General features: G+C 35.2%; 1 protein-coding gene across 1 annotated transcript in view; it reads right to left on the reverse strand.

The window, feature by feature from the left end:
* The window catches only part of CELF1 (CUGBP Elav-like family member 1), a 99,523-nt gene that overhangs the window by 37,141 nt on the left and 41,765 nt on the right, over nt 1-20,617 (reverse strand). The window contains exon 2 of the mRNA XM_051965168.1: nt 12,430-12,469. The gene's annotated coding sequence lies outside the window, so the exon portion shown is untranslated. The remainder of the gene's footprint in view (nt 1-12,429; nt 12,470-20,617) is intronic.

The following is a 20,617-nucleotide window of genomic DNA, read 5'->3' on the forward strand; positions in this document are numbered from 1 at the left end:
CTGCAATCCAGTGACTTTGACCCCTGGACTCTTCTCTAAACAAGGTGCTCTAGCTCCCAACTCTGGGTATCTTCTCTAACCGTCCTCCCCCTTCCCCCAATCCAAGAATTCCCTCCTTTCCCTTCTCATCTCAAAGTCTCAGCTAAAAATCCTAGCCTTAATACTAGAGACAGTCCTCTGAGAGGATCTCCAATCTATCCTATCTAGATCTTGTGAGGACATAGTCGTTTTTATGTTATCTTCTTTCTCCATATCATGAATACTTAAGAAAAAGACTCGTTTGCCATTTTTGGCATAGTATAATGTTTGAAAGATCATAAGCAAAATGACAAATATTTGTTGTCTTAACCTAAAAAGGAACCTGGGAAAACCTGTGTAAACCAATGTCGAATGAAGTAAAGAGAAGCAAGAGAATGATTTATGCAACACTGAAAAGACAGGTTTTTTTTTGTAAAGACCTAAGAACCCTGATTAATTCAATGACCAACCTCAAATCCAGAAGAATATTAATGAAGCAAGCTACCACTTACTGACAGATATGACAGACCAGAGACTTATTATATAAGATGGGAGAGAAGGAATAGGCCAGGAAAAAAAAAATAAAGTAAAATTTAAGCACCTTCTTTTAAAAACCTCTATTTCTATTAAGAAAATATGTGCCTTATATATTATACTTATTGTACATTGTACTTATATATTAAGAAAATATAAGGAAAAAAATCACAGACAAGGAGAGCACCAAAAGGTACATAATGAATACATGGTATAATTAAAAAGAAAAGCAAAATATACCAGATCCAGATCTACCATTTCAGTAACCATTTAATGCTCGGTTCAATTAAAAAAATATATGTTTTTTAAAAGAATGGCTGATTTGGAAACAGAGGATTATTTACTAATTGTGTGACTTTGGATCAACTGAAACTACCCAGTGCCTCAGTTTCCTCATCTGTACAACAAGAAACTTTGAAAGTTCTTTCTGGCTAAATGATATTGTGCTAAAGTTCTTAACCCAAAGCTAGTGAATTTGTTTTTAAAAAAAATATTTTAGCAAATATTTAAATGTAACTAGCTTTATTTAGAAACCTATGTATTTTATTTTATGCATTTAATAGCAAGTAATGACAGCTATTCTATACCTATTATATAATATAGCATTTATGTGCCAAGAATTATGGTATGTAACAATTATTATCTCAGTTGATCTTCACAACCTCATTTCAATGTAGGTATTATTATTATCCCCATTTTACAAATTAAAAAACTGAGGCAAACAGAGGTTAAATTACTTGCCCTGAGTTACACAGTTGGTACATGTATTAGGCTAGACTCACAGGTCTGGCATTCTATCCAATGTATTACCTTGCTGCCCATTTAAAAATATTATTTTGAGAAAAAGTCTATAGGTTTCAGACTGCCCAAGGGGTTACATGATATGAAAAATCAATTAATAATATTTGATCTCATTATTTCCTCCAGTATTAACTAAAACAAGGGATTCCACCTGGCCCCCTTTATATCACAAAAAGTCTAGGAAAAGAAAATGAGACCAAAGACCTCAAAGGATCTTGAAAAAGACAAATGCATTATATGCAGGACTAAGTTTTTATTAATGTAGGAACTTCAGCTAAAAGCATTATAAGCAAAGGAAAAGAAAAGTCGTAAAAAGAAAAAAAGCTCTTGCCCTAATAAAAGTAAAGAAAACCTCAAATTTACACACACACACACACACACACACACACACACACACACACACGTTCTACATGCTGTATTCGCTCCATCAGGTTGTGACCTCCTTGAGAGCAAGCTGTTTTCTTCATCTTGTGTACCTAGCACTTAGCACAGAGCCTGGTATAGAAAGTACTTAATAAAGATTTGACAACTTAAATTTTTAAATTCTACATGAACATAATAAATACAGCTAAAATTAGAAGGGAAACAGTTAAGTGGGGGGAAAAAAATCTTTGCAGCAAGGTTCTCTGATAAATGCCACATTTCCAAGATTCTAAAAGGAACTAATGAAAAAATTTAAGAATAAAAACCATTCTCTAACCAATTAACACCCAAAGAACATGAACAAGTAGTTTTCAAAGAAATATAAGCAATCAAAGGGGGGGGGGGGGGGCGGGGAGAGAAACGCCTTAATTTAGAAAGTAATTTAAGTAACTCATACTATCGGATTGGCAATTAACAAACACAAAAAGTGACAAGTGTGAGAAAGGCTATAAGAAAACAAGACTACAAATCTTGTGGGTTGGTAGGGTTCTCAATTGGTTCAGCCCTTTTGGAAAGCAATTTGGAATAATGCTCCCCAAATCAATCACTTATTGCACACTCTTTAACTCAATACCACTACCAGGTCTATCCTTCAAAGAAAACAGAAAAGGATTCCTCTGAACAACATTTATAAAGTGGTTCTTTTTCATCTCTATCACTTGTTTGGTCATGAAAGAAAAACTAAGGACTGCTCAACAATTAGAGAATGGCTAAATAAATTATGGTATAAGAACATAATGGACTATTTGGGGACTATAAGGATTATTTCAGAGAACCCTGGGAAGACTAGTATAAGCTGAAGCAGAATGAAGTGAACAGAACAAACTTTTAACAACACAGTAAAGAAAAACAATTTTGAAACTCTTAAAAACTACCATCAATGCCATTATTATCCAAAAATTCCAGAGGACCACACCTGATAAGAGAGGGGTTAAGACGAAGAATGAAAAAGGTTAGGATACCCCCAAAGAGGGAATGTTTTGTTTTGCTTGACTAAACATGTCACAAAAAGTATGCTTCCCCATAACCCAAGAAATCAAGGCAAGAAGAGAAGCAGCAAAGAGAGAAAATCATTTACACTAATAAGTCATTTAGGAAAACTATAAATGGGGAAGGGTAGCTAGGTGATGCGGCATAGTCAAATCCTGTTGCTGAACTCAAATCAAGATTCTTCCTAATAGAATGACCCTGAGTAAATCACTTAATCCTGTCTGCCTCAGTTTTCTCATTATAAAATAAGCTGGAGAAGGAAATGGCAAACCAACCCAGTATCTCTGTCAAGCCAACCCCAAAGGGATCACAAAAGAGTTGAGGACCACTGAACAACAATAGTGGATGGGGAGGGGGATCATTATCAAGAGAAAGCTCCAGCTGGATCCAGGATCCAGCATAAAAAGATCCTATAATATCTCTAAAGCACTTCAGTCCATTATTTTTATTACCTGAATGAGAGACAATGTGGCACACTAGAACTTCATATGAAGTCATAGGCCCCAAGTCTCATCTCTGACTGAGACACAGACCACAGACACAGATAGACAGATAAACAGACAGACAGACATACACACACAAGATAAGTAACTCACTGGGATCTGCTGAGATCTCTCATAGGTTACTGCCCACAAATGTAGAAGAACTCAGTACAAATCAATGACCAACTCTCCAAGACTAGAAGTCTTTGAGGAATGTCTGATTCTAAAGAAACCAGAAGTCTGGTGCCTATCCCCATGATCATCAACATCATTTTGTAAACCTTTGTAAATGATTACATTTGTTAAGTTACTCTGACCTTCCTTCAGTATACTGCTGAACTTTAGGGGGAAGACACAGAAAAAACAATTATTTTAAGGAATGGAAAAGACAGCATCAGACAAGTATGTGCTTTAAAAAAAAACAAATCCCTTTGTTGTTGTTTGCCTGCAATTTGTTTCCTTTCTCATTTTCCCCCTTTTTCATCTGATTTTTGTGTGTGTGTGTGTGCAGTAAAATAATTTGGTAAATATGTACACATATATTGGATTGCTTGCCATCTCGGGGTGGAGGTGAGGAGAAGGGGAGGAATTTGGAACACGAGGTTTTGTGCGAGGATCAATGTTGAAAAATTATCTATGCACATGTTTTAAAAATAAAGTTTTAATAAAAAGAGAGAGAGAGAAAACAAGTCCCTCCTTCTCAGAAGTCCCCCAAACTATCATGAAAGTTTTTCTTTCCCAAAGAAATGATTTGGTTCTCATATTGATAACAAGCCACAACCATTTTGACTACAGACCACTAGTATGAATGATAAGACCTGAGCTCAATATCTTCTATTGTCTGAGCAATGTTCCTTCTATCTGGTAGTTGAAAATTCCCAGTTTTTCAGAACAGGCTACATGTGCCTCAGTGACTCATACTAACACAAATGAGAGAGTGTGTCCCTTAAGCAATACTAATAAAGCTAAGTTTTTCTTGCTTGTAGACAACTTAAAACCTTTTCTTTACTTCTAAAGTATTTACCCTGCTGTCACTTCTGGCACTATCAGTGATAAATAAGATTAGGGATATAAACATTAGGGTTCATGTTCGATCAAGATTATTGTGTATTGATATTATTTGCTTGGTGATGAGTTGGATACTTGGGCGTTGTAATCTTTACAATCTTTTTTCCTTGCTCAGAATTTACTCGTGCACATTTTGCTTCATTCAGCATTATGATTTCAACTATCTCGCCATCATTTGAACTGGCATTCAAAGAGCAATGATCCACCATCATTTCTGGAAGGAAATCCAACTTAAATGCAGCCATCACTTCACTTTTCTTACTATACTTGTCTGACCAACAAATATATAAATATATACAAATTCCTTAAGTAAAAGTTTTAAATTTTAATGTAAGCTGAGGAGGAATGTACAGACCTACATTAGACACGAACTATCTCCCAGCATCCATTGTAATAGGTTTCTTACAGATACTTTAAAAACAGTCATTAAGTTCCAAAGTGCCATGTAATATTGTACAAATCAGGGCAAGACAGAGCTAAAGTTCAAAAATGCTTTACTGTCATAGGGAAAGTCTACAAAAACTAGAATCATTTAGCTGGTAGGGTTAAGAGTTCTATGAAGCACACTATTTAAAAAAACCCACTTGGGCCTAAGTAGTACTAAAGAGAAAACCAATCTGTGGATCCAAAAATAGCTATTTTGAAAAGGTTAATCTTTTTTCTTTCCTCATTCCAATTCTTTAACATTCTGGAAGAGATCAGTTTAGGCAAATAGAAAAGGAAAAAAACAATCCATTCTATCTGCTTACAACAACAATCAAACCACAAAACAAAAATACTTACACAGGACTGGCATTCAAAGAGCAATGATCCACCATCATTTCTGGAAGGAAATCCAACTTAAATGCAGCCATCACTTCACTTTTCTTACTATACTTGTCTGACCAACAAATATATAAAGATAAAGACTCCTGAGTCTCACAACAACAACAAACTGGTAAGAGCAGAAGAAGCTCAGGAAGACCATCAGTAAATGACACAGACACAGGCTGGGATGGGAAAGGGGCAAGAGAGTAATGGATTAAAAAGGGGCTGTAACCATGTAAAAGGAGGCTCCGCTCTCCACACAATGAAAATGCTGATGCAGGAGGCTTGTTTTGTGTGGTTTTCCCTGGCAAAGCAGTACTAAGTGCACTGTCAGATAAACAGTGTCAGATCCATGAAGATAGCAATGGGTGACAGAGTGGAAGAAATACAAACTTGTTTCTCATTCCCCAAACTCCTGCCCCTAAACATCAGTTCCCAAAGTCCCCCAAAGCATGGGATTACCTGAACTAATAATCTCATCATTATGACTTGTTACATCTTCAAATATTTTACAGAGGAAGAATTCTGGCTATTTTAAGTTGAGTTACAAACACAGCCCCTATCTAAATTGGTTAGTAATGGGTACAGTGCTAACTACTATATATGGTGATAGAGCATTGCCATATATGGTAATCCTCCACAAAAGTCCTATTCTAATGCCTCATATCATGGTGCAGAGGTGACCCTAAGAGCTTTAAAAAAAAAAAAGAAAAGAAATTCTTGCAGTTCCTGCCTAATTGACTCCTTCAAGCAGTTCAACAGTGGATTGTTTCCTGAACACTGGTTGGCTCTTTGGAAAGACTTAGCACCATAAGACTAGTCATCAGATCAATTAGTTTTTTTCAGTTCACAACAACTCAGGAGGAGTTAACTTACCTAAGGTTAAGGGTTAAGTTACTAATTTAAGTTACTTAACTTAAGGTTAAGGTTAGTTACAACTACACTAGTGAAACCTTTAAATCCTTTAAGTATTCCAGTGACTCGAGTAAATAAGAAGGCCAAAGCAAACATCCTGCTCTCCCCACCCCCTCAAATTGGAAAGTGTTCCCAGTCAGTCATAACACTTACTCCAACTCACAGAAGCAGTAAAATTCTGGTGCATCCGGAGCCCTGAGAGCCGAGCTGGAATCCTGCCTCTGCTACTTCCTACCTGTAGATCCCGCTACTTCCCAATCTGAGTGTTTCTCCATTTGAAAAAGGAGAGGATTGGATCAGATGGCATCTAACTTCCCTTCCTGTGAATCTGTGATCCTCCCACCTAAATGATTCAATTATATGCTTCTGAAAGGAGGGACTGAGACCTATTTGGGAAAAGGAGGATGACTGCATCTCTCTGCTTTATCAGTAAATGACAGTTTTCAAAAACCCTGATTCTGAACAATTGTGAGGCACATAGTGAATATTAGAGTTTGTTTTTTAAAAGTTTCTTAATAATATTAATTCAATTATGTGGTTGGCCTTAATTTTAAAACAACCAAAGCCTTCTACATATATACATATCAGTAACTTAGGAGAAAAAAAGGCATCGCGCCTCAAGGTCAAACAAGTTCAATCAATGATGTTAAATAAAACTGAGATGTGTAGAACCCATACATAAAAATTCTAATATGGATTAACAGCAGAGATAACTGTCTAAATCAGACAGATGTCATGTCCCATGTCTGTTCTATAGTAAAGACTGCACCATTTCAGCAGTGACTTAAAGCAACACTGCCCAAGAGGGCATTGTGGAACTCTGCAGGCTCCTTTCTATGTTTACCTGGAGTTTCCCTTGGCATCATACTCTACAACCAGAATTACATTACTTCTTACATTATCTCACAGCTGTATCAAACACACCATGTTTTACTCCAGATTTCTATCAAAGGCCTTTCTGTTCTGTCTTAAAAAGAAAAATAGTAAGCTTTTTAAGGATTTGGGTTACTTTAAAAGCATAAAGCTGACCTTCCTGAGAGTGCAACATGACTTGACATAGGAAGGTATGATAATTCTTTACTCTACAATTCATCCTAGTGCAAACTGAAAGACATAGTAACAATTCCAATTTGTTGGTTTAGTTTTGTTGTTGGGGAAGAGGGGCATTTCTAGAGCTTTCTGGCTCACATATTCATGTATTTGGAAACTGTTTAGAAAGAACATAAATACCACATCCTACCAGCAGTTTGGATCATGATCAAGGTTAAACAATAAGGGATCAGGAGAAAGTTAGAACCATAAAACCAAGTTAATTACACTCTTTCCCCCCCATGCACATTTTATAATCCTGTTTGGGAGACAGCAGATAGTAAACCCTATCTTCAAATATAATACTGATCAAATTACTTCTCTTTGCCCTAATTTCCTTTCTACAAAGAGTAATACTGGACCCTTTCTATACAGAATTGTTTGGTTCACTTATTAATAAATTCAACATGAAATTACTGTGGAAAAAGCAATCATCCAGATGCCAAATAACTCAGGATTAGCAGTACACATGCAGGAATAAAAACTATTAAATGAATCAGAAAGCTTTCCCTTATATACATACATTGTGAAAGTTAATGTGATAAATGTTATGTTTAAACTTTAAGCCAAAGTTGAAGAAAAGACCTTTGGCTTAATTTTATAATAGCTATATATAGTAAGCTTTCTAAAATCATCAAGTCCAGTGGGTAACTTTTATCCTGCTATTAAAATTCACTTGTTACAGAAAAATACTACATGGCTTTTAAAATTTAAATCTACCTGCTAGGTACCTGAAACAACAGTGTTTGATAAAATGTTTAGGAAATAAGAACAGCGGCAAAGCATCACAAAATATACCTAAGACCCACTATAACCTTATCTTTGATTTAAAAAAAAAAAAAAAAGACCATTAATTGAAATACACAGACCAAGGCACTATACACCCTAAGAGAGAAGTGGTGAAAAGATGAAAAACAGATCTTAAAAAAACCCCAAAAAACTGCTAACATCAACCACACTGAAAGATTGCTCCAAAACATCACTAAAAAGAGAAATAGAAATCAAACCTCCCACCTAGCAACTTGTCAAAAATGTTGGAAGATGTGGACAGTCAATATCAGGGAGGTTCTGTGAGGACAGCCACACTCGAAAGCTGTTGGTGGGGTTATAAATTGGTATGTCCATTTTAAAAAGCAAGTGGGAACACAAGAAAAAAGGTAGGTTAAAAGGGAAGAGAGGGAAGAAGGAAGGGAAGTCAGAGATCACAGATACAGAAAGTAAGAAAGTCAAAGATAGCTAAGTTTTTATTTATGTCAAAATAGTCACAGCAGACCTTTTGTAGTAGCAGACAATTGAAACAAAGTGGATTCTAGTCAAGTGATTTTAACATATTGTGTTTCATGAATGTAATGAATTGCTGCTGCATAATTACTTACATAAGAGAACAACAACTATTTGTAGAAATATGAACAATTCCAAAAGTATGATAAAGTTCATAAGTACCGATACAGAATAAGCAGAATCAAGTAAAGAATGCCCACAATGACCATAGTAATGGAAACAGGATAATAAAAAGAAACTAAATACCACAATAGAGAAAATGTACTTCTCTTCTTTCATGGCAGAGGTAAAAGACAATGAATATGAAACCATGTACACCCTTTGAGACAATGTTAATATCTCGCTTTGCTTGGTTCTGCTACTTATTTTCTTTATATTTTAATGTGTGTTACAATGTAAAGTTCACAAAGAGAAAAGAGCAGAAGAGGGAGATTTTGAATGCAAACCTTGTACAGCGAATAGAATACTGACCCTGAAGACAAGAAAACTGAGTTCTAATCCAGCTTCAGACACCTGACACTAGCTATGTGATCCTAAGCAAGTCACTTAACCCCAATTGCCTCCCCAAAGGGGAAAACCAATGTCATTTTGCAAATAAGAAACTAAACTGCATAAAGTAAAATAAACAAGTTTTACTGGTGCTATTTTAAGGAGAGTATGTGTCAAGTTAAAGGCACTTAGATGTGAACTACCACTGTTAAAGTACAAGAAAAGTATTTTATAAAACATATCTTTTCTTTGTGATTTAGCCTGTGTACCAGGAAACCGAATCACTTCCATTTGTATTGTCTTAGGAAAATTCTGAAGATCACCTGGCAGGATACGATACCAGACACTGACGTCCTTTTTCGAATTAAACTGTTAGCTAAGCATTCCAACTCTACTGCAGAGAGCACAACTCTGTTGGGTGGCCACATTGTTTGAATGTAAAATGTATGTTTGCCAAAAAACTGATTTTATGGAGAATTCACAAAAGGCAATTATTCACAAGGTGAAGAAGTGATACAAGGACACTCAAGGTATCTCTCACTAACTTCAGAATCAATTTTATGACATAGGAAACACTGGCACAAGACTGTCTAGCATGGCCTGCCTTCATCAGAGAAGATACTATGCTCTAGGAGCAAAGCATAACTGAATTAGCCCAAAGGAAACGTGAAATACACAAAATAAGAGAAGCTACCCCAAATGTTCACCTGAGCTATTTGTGTCCGACCTGTGGCAGAGCATTTCGAGGGCTCATATTGGTCTGATTAGCCACAGTCGGACACACTGTGACTCAACTCTAATATAGTGATGTCATTTTGGTCCTCTTTGAGAACAAAGGACAACAACTAACCAGTTATAAATAGTAACAGTAAATACAAAGTACTTCACTGTTTACCAAAAATCTCTCTCTCACAATATAATTTTTTTAAAAATAGGAAGAAAAGGAAGGTATGGTGAACTTGAAGTTAGGAAGTCAAATCCTGTTTCATTCAATCACTTATTGATTGTATGACCTGGATAGTTTACTTATCATAGCCTGGTTAGCCATCTGTAAAATGGGGGAAATAATAGCACCTTTTTCCACATCCAGTTAGGAGATAATGTGCATAAAATACTCTTTGAACTTAACAAGCTACACAGATGTTGTCTATTATATTCAGCGTAATATAATATTATATAATATAATATAATATAATAATATAATATAAGTAAAGAGAACAGGATTATGAATTTAGCTTAGGCAGTAATCATATCTATGACGTGCCAGATACCAGCACTAACAACAGTTAGGGATGCAAAGAAAGACCAAAACAAGGGCCTGTTCTCCAAGAGCTAATAGACCAAAGAAGTAAGAGAGATACATACAAAGAAGATCTATAAACAGGACAAACTGGAGCCAATCACTAAAGAAAAGGTAAGGGAAGATCAAAGAGACTTCTTGTTTCCAACAGAATCTGAAGGAAGCCAGGAGTCCCAGAGTTAGAGATCAAGAAATAAAGAGTTCCTAGCCTGGGGCACACAGCCAATGAGAATGCACCTCCATGGAAAATGGGAGTGATAGGGTGTACAGACCAGCAAGGAGACCCAATCTTATGCGATGACAAAGATAAGAAGACAGGAAAGAAGGGTAGGGATAGGCAGTTTCTGAAAGGGTTTGAAAGCCGAGGATTTTATATTTTATTTTAGGAGTAGAAAAGAAGCCACTAGAATTTATTGAAAAGGAGGGGAGGCGGGTTATTTATACCTTCTGAATCCAATTCTCCCTATGCAACAAGAGAACTGTTCGGTTCTGCAAACATATATTGTATCTAGGATATACTGCAACATATCCAACATATAAAGGACTGCTTGCCATCTAGGGGAGGGGGTGGAGGGAGGGAGGGAAAAAAAATTGGAACAGAAACGAATGTCAATATAAAGTAATTATTAAATAAAAATTAAAAAAAAAAAAAAGAAAAGGAGGGGAGGGAAGAACTGTGACTTGCTGAGATCTATGTTTTCAGATCACTTTGAAAACTAAGTGGAGAGTTGCTGCAGTAGTGGGGAATTTAAGGCAAGCTTTAAAACCATTCTGGCAGACTGTAGTTTTGGCTGGTGTGTCAGGAGAGAAGTAAACATACAAAGACCTATTCCCCTCACTTATAAAATACCGAAAGCTGAAGCAGACCTTTTCTAGCACACATTGTGGGAGGGGGGTACAAAGAGAAGAAGAGCCAGCCTGCTCTGGGCTTTCCGTGATAGAAGAATCCTTAGTAAGGAAACTCTCTACCAGTGCAAATCTGTAACTATTCTGCAACTCAATCTTACAAATACCTGGAACACAAAGAGAGAGTTGTCCAGTAAAACCATCAGCATGAATTACAGACAAGACTTACATTCAGATCTTCCTACCTCCGAGTCTAGATTGCTAGATACTACTCCCAAGCTGCCTCCCTAATGTTTGCGTCTATTAATTGAAAATCTCAGTAGAAGAGGGAAAACCAGAGCTAACTATCACAGCTGTTCAATCTTAGAAAAAGGAACATAATGAAGAAATGGGAAGAACTGCAAGCTATAGGTGAACCAATTTAAAAGAAGTTTCTAAGGAGAAAACTTAACAGCGTGCCTGTCAAAACTGAAAAAATAAAAACAAAAGACAAAACAAAAAGCCCCAGAGAAGCAAAGGAACAAATAAATTAGCAGCGAATCTAAAATTAGAAGTCAAATAAAAGGTATCTTTTATTTTTTCCAAAAAGAAAAATAGGTCCAATGAGAAGATTCAAAAAGACAATTTTTAAAACAAGTAATAAATAAGAAATTAATTGAGGAAAAAAACTTTGAAAAATAACACTATAAGAAACTAAGGTCTTAGAAGACAAAAATATAAAGAAAGCTGGAGAATCAATGGATCTATTTGATGCTCACAGAGCTAAAAATATAGTCAGAAATAAAAAGATCACAAAGATGCATTAATTTTTTTTTCCAACTGATCTCAGAGAGTCTAATCCATAACATACATGAAATCTCCACTCTATGATGTGGGGAATGTATTTCTATATCTTTGATTGAAGACTTGTAAAAGGAGCAAATGCAACTCTGGAGAACATCTCCAGCTCTTATCACCAGGAGGCTTTCTATACTAAGTTCTCCGCTGCCACTATTGCTCCTAGTTGTGCCCTTTGGGGCCACCCAGAACCCAGCTAACAATCAGAAGAGGGAACTGGAGAAGTCATCCAATTTAAGCTGAACAAAAATACCTTCCACAATATGCCTAGCAAGGGGTCCCACTGTCCTTTGCTTAAAGATCTTTTGGTAAAAGAGAAGGGAAGAACAAGGTAATAATCATTAATATAGCACTTCCTATATGCCAGGCAGTGTATAGTTTCACCTCAAAGAAAACCAGTCAAGAAAATGCTTCCAAATAGTATTAAACATAAAAGAAAATGTTCTTAAGATAAAAAAGGAGGAAATCTTCACTTTTCTTAAGTCAGTTTTCCTGTGTAATATACAAACTGGGGATTATTCAATAGGAAAACCTCAATTAGGACCTTACCTATGGTTTCACACCTGTCTTTTCTGGATTTGTCTTCACTCTAGAAAACAAAGAAATAAATACAGTGAGTAAACTTTCCATTTCCTCCTTTGACATCACAACCCAAGTTTCACATATATTATTTCTTTCTGAAGGAAAGCCCTTTCACCATCATGGTAAAGCATAAGAAAAATGAATCCTTTCACTCTCCTGGGAATATATAATACTACCTGACATATCAAAGTACAATTATAAATAAATCAATGAATTAATATAAAAAGGAAGCAAGGAGTTTAGGAAATTGCCTAACACTAACCTGTCAAAAACTAAGAATCCACAATCTTTTTGAATCCCCATCATATAACTGCTAGCTCACAAACCTACTTGTAAGAATTTGAAAAACTCTCTTTTCAGAATTAAGAATATTAAAAACATAGTGCTACTAATGATACCATATGGAATATCCTAGTGCAACTTTCTTGAGTCCTACCATACAGAAATTGAGTTCTTGCCTAAGTAAATGAATTTCAGAGACCCCAGAGTTAGTGGTATACCACAGAAACCAAAGAAATCTTAAGATGGAAAAGTTAATAGAAGGTAAAAAGCAAACTGAGAAACCACAAAACCAATCTGTCCAATAATGTTAAAAATAAAGCTCTTATGGCCAAGGATCTAGAAATCCCACAAATTTGTGTTCACGTCAACTATTAACAGTAATATATCTGATGTTGCTATCTATTCCTAGCCTACTTTGATGAAAGTAAAGAACAGCTTAACATTACAAAGGGACAATAATTTCTACTATAGAAAGTATAAAAAACTTTTTAAAAAGACATTCATTGGAGTAATAAGGGAATAGACTTTTGACAATATGGATAGATATGAAGAGCTACTTTCTTTTTTTGTGATTCATTTAAAAAATAATAGATTTTTATTTTTAAAAATACATACAAAGATAGTCCCTAGGCAGCAAGTAATCCAACCTAAGTTAAATATGTACAATACTTCTAAACATATTTCTACATCTATTATGCTGCACAAGAAAAATGAGATCAAAAGGGGAAAAAAAACCACAAGAAAACAAACAAGGAAGCAAACAACAAAAGGAGAAAATACTATGCTGTGATTCACATTCAGACTCCATAGTCTTCTCGCTAGATACAAATGGCTCTTTCCATCCCAAATCTAATGGAATTTCCTTCAAACACCCCATTGTTGAAAAGAGCCATGTTCATCATGGTTGATCATCACATAATCTTGTTGCTGTGTATAATGTTTTCTTGGTTCTACTTACTTCATTTAGTATCAGTTCATGTAAGTCTTTCTTTTCTGAAACCATCCTGGGTTTGCAATAAGAAAGAGTTCAAATCTAGCTTCAAACACTAACTAGCTGTGTGACTAAGTCCCTTAACCTGTGCTTGTCTCAGCTTCCTCATCTATAAAACAAGGATAACAATATCTAATTGTTTTGAGGATGAACTGAGATAAACATTGTAAAGGGTTTAATGCTTAGCACACAGTAGTCAATAAATGTTAATTATTATTTTTATGGTTATTTACCAAATATATTTTATATTTAGCTTAAATGCCATAGTATTTTTTGTATTAGCACAGGTAAACAAAGTAGACACCATTGATTGGGGAATGCCTGAACAAATAATACCAATGCTTTTTATATTTCAGTTATAAATGACTAATATTAATTCAGAGAAATATGGGAAGTTTTTAAAGAACCGACAGATAAAGAGAGCCAGGAAAATTATGTGCACAATGATTACAATAATAGAAATGAAAGAACTGAAATGCTATTAAAACCAACCTCCCCCTTTCCCTTTCCTTGCCCCAAGAAATTAGAAATGTAACTCCCAACCCTTCCTTAAAAGGGCATAGAATACATACATGCTACAAGGTTTGGTAATTGCATTCCTAAAATATGTTTAGTTGCTTTTCTTTCTTATGAAGATAAAAGGAGAGCCTAGAAGGCATTAATTCTTGGTCATATTGTGATATTTAAATAAAAGAAAGCAATAAAACTTTAAATAAAAAATGATGCAATAGTATCAATCACATCTTTGTAAATAATTGCAGCACATCATTAAAAAAATAATAACATTAAACTGCCATTATTAAAATACTGGCTGTAAAAGAAAAAAGTTAACTGGCCTACAAAGGAATTGAACTCATAAAACTATTCTCACTTGCCATGGTATTCTTAAGCCAAGCAATGGAGAGGGAATGTCCAGGGTTTACTATGCCGATCTTCATTCATATATAACCTGATCAATCAAGTCTGTCTGAAAAAAGTAGGAAAAAAAAAGGCAAAGTAAAACATTTAATTAACAGAAGTACAAATATCTGCATTATTGTAAGAGTAATACAAATCTAGGTGGCAAAATAGATAGAGCACTGGCTCTAGAGTCAAGAGGACTGGTGTTCAAATCTAGCCTCAGGCACTTACTAAATGAAGCAAGTCACTTAACCTCAATTGTCTTCCTCTTCCTCCCCACCCGTCCCCCAAAGAAAAGTAAAACCTTTGAGATCTGGACCAGAGATCTAAAATCTAACCAAGGTAGCTAAACTGCTAATAATAGGCTTTCTCTTTTTTGGCAGGAGATTTTGTAACAATACATCTAAAATACAACGGGAGAATTCCTAATGACCTAGATAGTTCAGAATGGTAAATAATCTTTCCAAATCTAGATAATGTGTATACATGTATATTTGTTAACAGAGCTTTTAACTAATTAATCTTTGGTTGATATTAAAATCAGTTTAAGTTCAACAAATCAAAGGGATAAGGGGAGAAAAAGTGACATTGAAATGAAATACAGTCCACAAAGTTGATAATCCACTAAGGCAAACAAGATAGAAAAAATGTTGAGGTCCATCACAAGAAAGGTCATACCTTCCTATGTTGGACAGCTGAACAGGCAACTGTAAAAGATCCTCACTGAACATAACCTCTTGGTTATGAGAAAATTACTTATTTCTACTCAACTTCTATAATTTTATAATGTTAAAGACTTTGTAAGAAATCACCTTCAAGGCAATTCCAAGAGATTTGTGATGGAAAGAGCCACCTGTATCCAGAAGGAGAACTATGAAGACTAAATATGGATCAAAATATAGTAGTTTCACTTTTTTGTTGTTCATTTTTTCTCATTTTTATCTTTCACCTTTTGATCTGATTTTTCTTGTGCAATATGACAAATATGGAAATATGTTTAGAAGAATTTCTAAATTCTTGTTTAACCTAAACTGGATGGCTATCTGTGGGAGGGAGAAAAATTTGGGACACAAGATTTTGGAAAAGGTGGAATGTTGAAAACTATTTTTGCATGCATTTGGAAAAATAAAAAGCTATTTAAAAAATAAAAGTGATCATCACCATTAGCGTTGACAGCCAGCACTGGATGGAAAAGGCCAATTCCTATGGATGCAAGAGGCTCAGTAGTATTTATGATTTTCCTCCAGGATGAAACAATAATCTATTATTTCCTAGTAGGGTATATTGCAGTTCCTGAAATATCCTACTAAACTATCCTTGGATTAGTTTATTCTTGTGAACAAATCTGTTTTTTTATTAGCGAATGTGTTGACTATCCTCTTAACCCCAGAGAAAAGAAAGGGAAAGATTTGTGTAGATTCCCACTTCCTACCATTTCCAATCTGCAACTGTGAGCAAGTTGTCACTATCTCAGGAAGATAAGCACTAATTAACCTCTAGAAACAGGTCACAAAGCACATTTCAATCTCACCTATTCCTCTAGAATAGACAATATGAGGTGGATGTGCAGGATAGCTGGGAAAATGGCAATCACCAAAAGAGACAAGGCAAAGCTGTACCTTTTCTTTTGGAAGGTGGGGTAGGAGTGGGGTGGTAAAGAGTGAAGAGGAAGACTTCTGTGTCTTCTGTCAAAAGTTCTCTAGACCTCAAGGCTCAAAGGTCAGCTTGGGCCCTTCTCTTTGCCAATGACAACTCATTTCCTAGTGCCTTTTAATCATCCCCTCTCCTCCACAAAAAAAGTTTACCCTTACAAAGCTCTCCTTATCTCAATAATCATTACTAGGAGTCAAAAGCTTCCCTGACCAAACACTCCTCTTTCTGATTAGTATCCTGGTAGAGGTAGAGTACTGTCTAGCTCTATCACTAAATTAATTCCTTGAGGCAAGAGATTGTCTTTTTTTTTTTTTTTTTTGGCGGCTGGTTTTACATTCATTAACAGCAGGGTTTGTTTGTTTTTTATTATTCAGAATTTATCTTAAAAAAAAAACTCCTAAACCCAACCCTCAAACAAGTTTCCTTAATTCTCTCAAACAGAATTACCCATTCTTTCAGTTGAGATGGTACACAACTAATGCATTATAAGAGGTTTCACAATCAAGAATATCTTATATCACAAAGGAACATCAAAATGTTCCCTTTAAAACTCTTGTATTAATGAAAAATATTTTAAGTATTCAAAATTCAAAATCTGTTTGGCCACTACTGCTCATGATCTCTATCAATAAGGGATGTGACAAGGCAGATATGGGAAGTAAATAATCTACTATGTGAGGGCTACTTATTAAGGGGAATTTGTTCCACAAAAACAAACAAAAACAGAAATGGTTACAAGGACCTAGAAAACATAAAAGGTTAGTAACTTCTCCATTTGAATGGCTAAGCTATCTTGTCACAACAACTATTTAATATTTATTTGGCTTTTCCATTAATATTCACATATTACTAACTCAAATCTGATGCATTTTTAGTCTCTCTGCCCTGCCATCAGGCCAGATCTGTTTTATTCAATGAGTCACCAAACATGACTCTCTCAAATTACATTTCATTTCAACCCACTTCTCCAACTCATCTCAGCTATACCATATGTTAGTCCCATGTAGGCACAATGTGACAACTTTTTCTAGAGCACTGATTTAAAAGTGATAAAATTCAAAGTAACACAATCTTGATTTTTTTAATTAAGAATTTCTATAAAATTTAATATTTTGAAAGATTTTATAATTATTATTACTCAAAATACTTGTAACATAGTAAACCTGGTACAGGTTTAAGAAACTAATAGTGAGTTACCTGAAAACTCAGGTGGTACCTGGAACAAAAGTCACAGAGACATCATTTGGCAAATAAGTGGGGATTTGAATATATTTCTATAAGAAATAAAATCAAGAATAACTAATGTAGAGAATCACAGTAAGGGCCACATAATATTGATTTTTCTGAATTACTGAATAAACTCTGTTTAAGGTAAATACACTTGGTTACTGAATCCATATCATAAGCAGCTTCCTAACACAAAAAAATTTTTGAGGCACACAGTATCAGAGGCAGAAAGGCCTAAATCCAAATTCAGCTGTAGGCACTTACTAGCTGTGTGATCTGGGGCAAATATGCTTCAGTTTCTCACTTGTGAAATGGAGATAACTTTGAAACGCTGCTGTAAAGATCAAACGAGGAACTTAATGCCTGTTTTCCTTCTTTTTCTTTTCAACATAAATATTCATTTAGTAATGCCATATGACTGCAAAACAAACATGAGATGTCCTCCTGCTGTTAGGCATGTACCCCAAAGAAGTAAAGAGAGAAAAGGCCCTATATATAACAAAATATTGATAGCATCATTTACATGTTTAGCCATGATACCTAACATTTCTGGGCACAACCTGCCAGTGGCTGCTGGGGATCTAATTCTGACCAGCAGAATAGATTCCTTCAAGTGAGAGGATGATAACAATAAAAGGAGACTGAGAGGCAGTTGTATTCTTTGACTTCTCCTCTTCCCCCAATTCACAAGCAACATCTATGTCAGTAAAGGCTGATTTGCAGTTACTTTAGGTTCATTATGATTCACAGCTGTGAGGGTTTTTGGACAACTAATCTAGCCCTTCACACTTAGGTATGGTCCTTAATGTCTAACCAAAGCTACCAAGTTGTTTATTGCTCCCCAGACATCATCCCGTGACACAATATACATACAATTCCTGTTCCCTTTCTACTTCTAACTGGAAAGAGTAATCAAATCAATACTACCACTGCTGCATTTCTTAAAAAGGCAACCTCAGTAAGTTCCCTTATGATTCCAATCACCATTCTTTCCACTTGCCTAAGACACTTCCAGGCCTCCATTCGTTTTTTAATGTTTGGTCTTCCCCATGAGAAATTAGGTTTTTCTGGGTCAGGAAAGGCAGTTAGATGGCTCAATGGATAGAGTGCAGCGTTAGATTTTAGCCAGAAAGAATGGAGTTTAAATCTGGTCTCAGACCCTTACTAGCTTTGTGAACATGGACATCCCCTGGAGAAAAGAAATGGCAAACCACTCCACCATCTTTGCCAAGAAAAACTCAAGAATTACACTGACCTGCTAAGGTATACAGGGTCCCTACAGATACAACTTAACACCAAGGTCAGAGATTGTCTTTTTTGTATTTGTATTCCCAAAACTTAGCACAATCCTCCATCTAAAGGTGAGGGCTTCATAAATGTTTTCCACTCATTCACATACTAGCATCATGGGTATTACAGTAAGTAATGGGTAAGTACTGTAACAAACACTTAATATGGAGAAGCATGAGAAGATTCATGAAAGATAAGCCTACACAACGTACACAATGATTACAGCTCTGTAAAAGAAAGAAGACATTTCCCCCCTTAAAGAGTGTCATTATATGTATACTTTTAAACATTTAACATGCATTGGTCAACCTGCCATCTGGGGGAGGAGAGGATGGGAGGAAGGAAGGGAAAAATTGGAACAAAAGATTTGGCAATGGTCAATGCTGTAAAATTACCCATGCATATAACTTGTAAATAAAAAGCTATTTTTTAAAAGTGTCATTATAATGACAAGAGTTTGTTCCAGAAAAAAAAAAAAGCAACAACATGAAAACCTAAACTTTCCTTAGTATTTCTCAAAGGTGATGCATTTCCAAAATGATGTATATATTGCCAGACTCAGCTAATGTGTTGGTTAGTTGTGCTTAATTTTTTTTTTCTTTCTTATTAATTAGAGGGAATGATTCTCTGGCTATAGGAAGGGCAAGGTGAAGAAAACAGTGATATACTAACATATATAGGACTGCTTGCCATCTAGGGGAGGGGGTGGAGGGAGGGAGGGGAAAAATCGGAACGGAAATGAGTGCAAGGGATAATGTTGTAAAAAAAAATTACCCTGGCATGGATATAAAGTTATTATTTAATAAAATAAAATAAAAAGAAAGAAAGAAAACAGTGATATAAAAGCAAAAGATAAAATGTCTAAAAATTTTTAAAATATGATCATCTTGGACTTGGCTCCTTTCAACAATGAGGTGATTCTAGGCAATTCCAATAGATTTGTGATGAAAAGACCCATCTGCATACATAGAGGGCTATGAAGACTGAGTGTGGATCACAGCATGGTATTTTCACCTTTTGTTACTTGTTTTTTTCTTCTTCATTTTTTCTCCCTTTGAGCTGATGTTTCTTGTGTAGTATGATAAATCTGGAAATATATTTGGAAGAACTGCACGTGTTTAACCTATAATGGACTGTTTGCTATCTAGAAGAGAAGGAAGAAAGGGAGGGAGGGAGAAAAATTTTGAACACAAAGTTTTGCAAGGGTGAATGCTGAAATTTATCTTTGCATGTATTTTGAAAAAATAAGAAGCTGCTATATTTAATATGATCATATTGATTTAGGCCAGTTCCAATGGTCTTGTGATGAAGAGAATCATTTGCACCCAAAGAGAACTGTGGGAACTGAGTATTTTCACTCTTTTTGTTGTTTGCTTGCATTTTCTTTTCTTTCTCATTTTTTTCCTTTTTGATCTGATTTTTTTTGTGCAGAATGTTACTTGTGAAAATATGTACAGAAGAATTAAACATATTTAAAATATATTGAATTACTTGCTGTCTAGGGGAGGATATGGGGGAAGGGAGGGGAAAAAATTTGGAACACAAGGTTTTGCAAGGATAAATATTGAAGATTACCTATGCATATATATTTTGAAAATAAAAAACTTTAATTTTAAAAAATAAAATAAAATTTAAAATACGATCATCTCCAAAGAATCAAAATAGCCAGTGAACAAAGGGCAAAAGAAAATAATAGGTTTCAGAAGTTATTCTTCTGGTGAGAAGTGGTGCAGAAAACATTTTTTTAAAAAAAATTACTTCTGTAAGCAGAAAAAGAAGTAGACCGATCATGTAGCAAAAGCTAGGGATAAT

This window comes from Antechinus flavipes, chromosome 6 (assembly GCF_016432865.1).
Source record: "Antechinus flavipes isolate AdamAnt ecotype Samford, QLD, Australia chromosome 6, AdamAnt_v2, whole genome shotgun sequence".
NCBI lineage: Eukaryota > Metazoa > Chordata > Mammalia > Dasyuromorphia > Dasyuridae > Antechinus > Antechinus flavipes.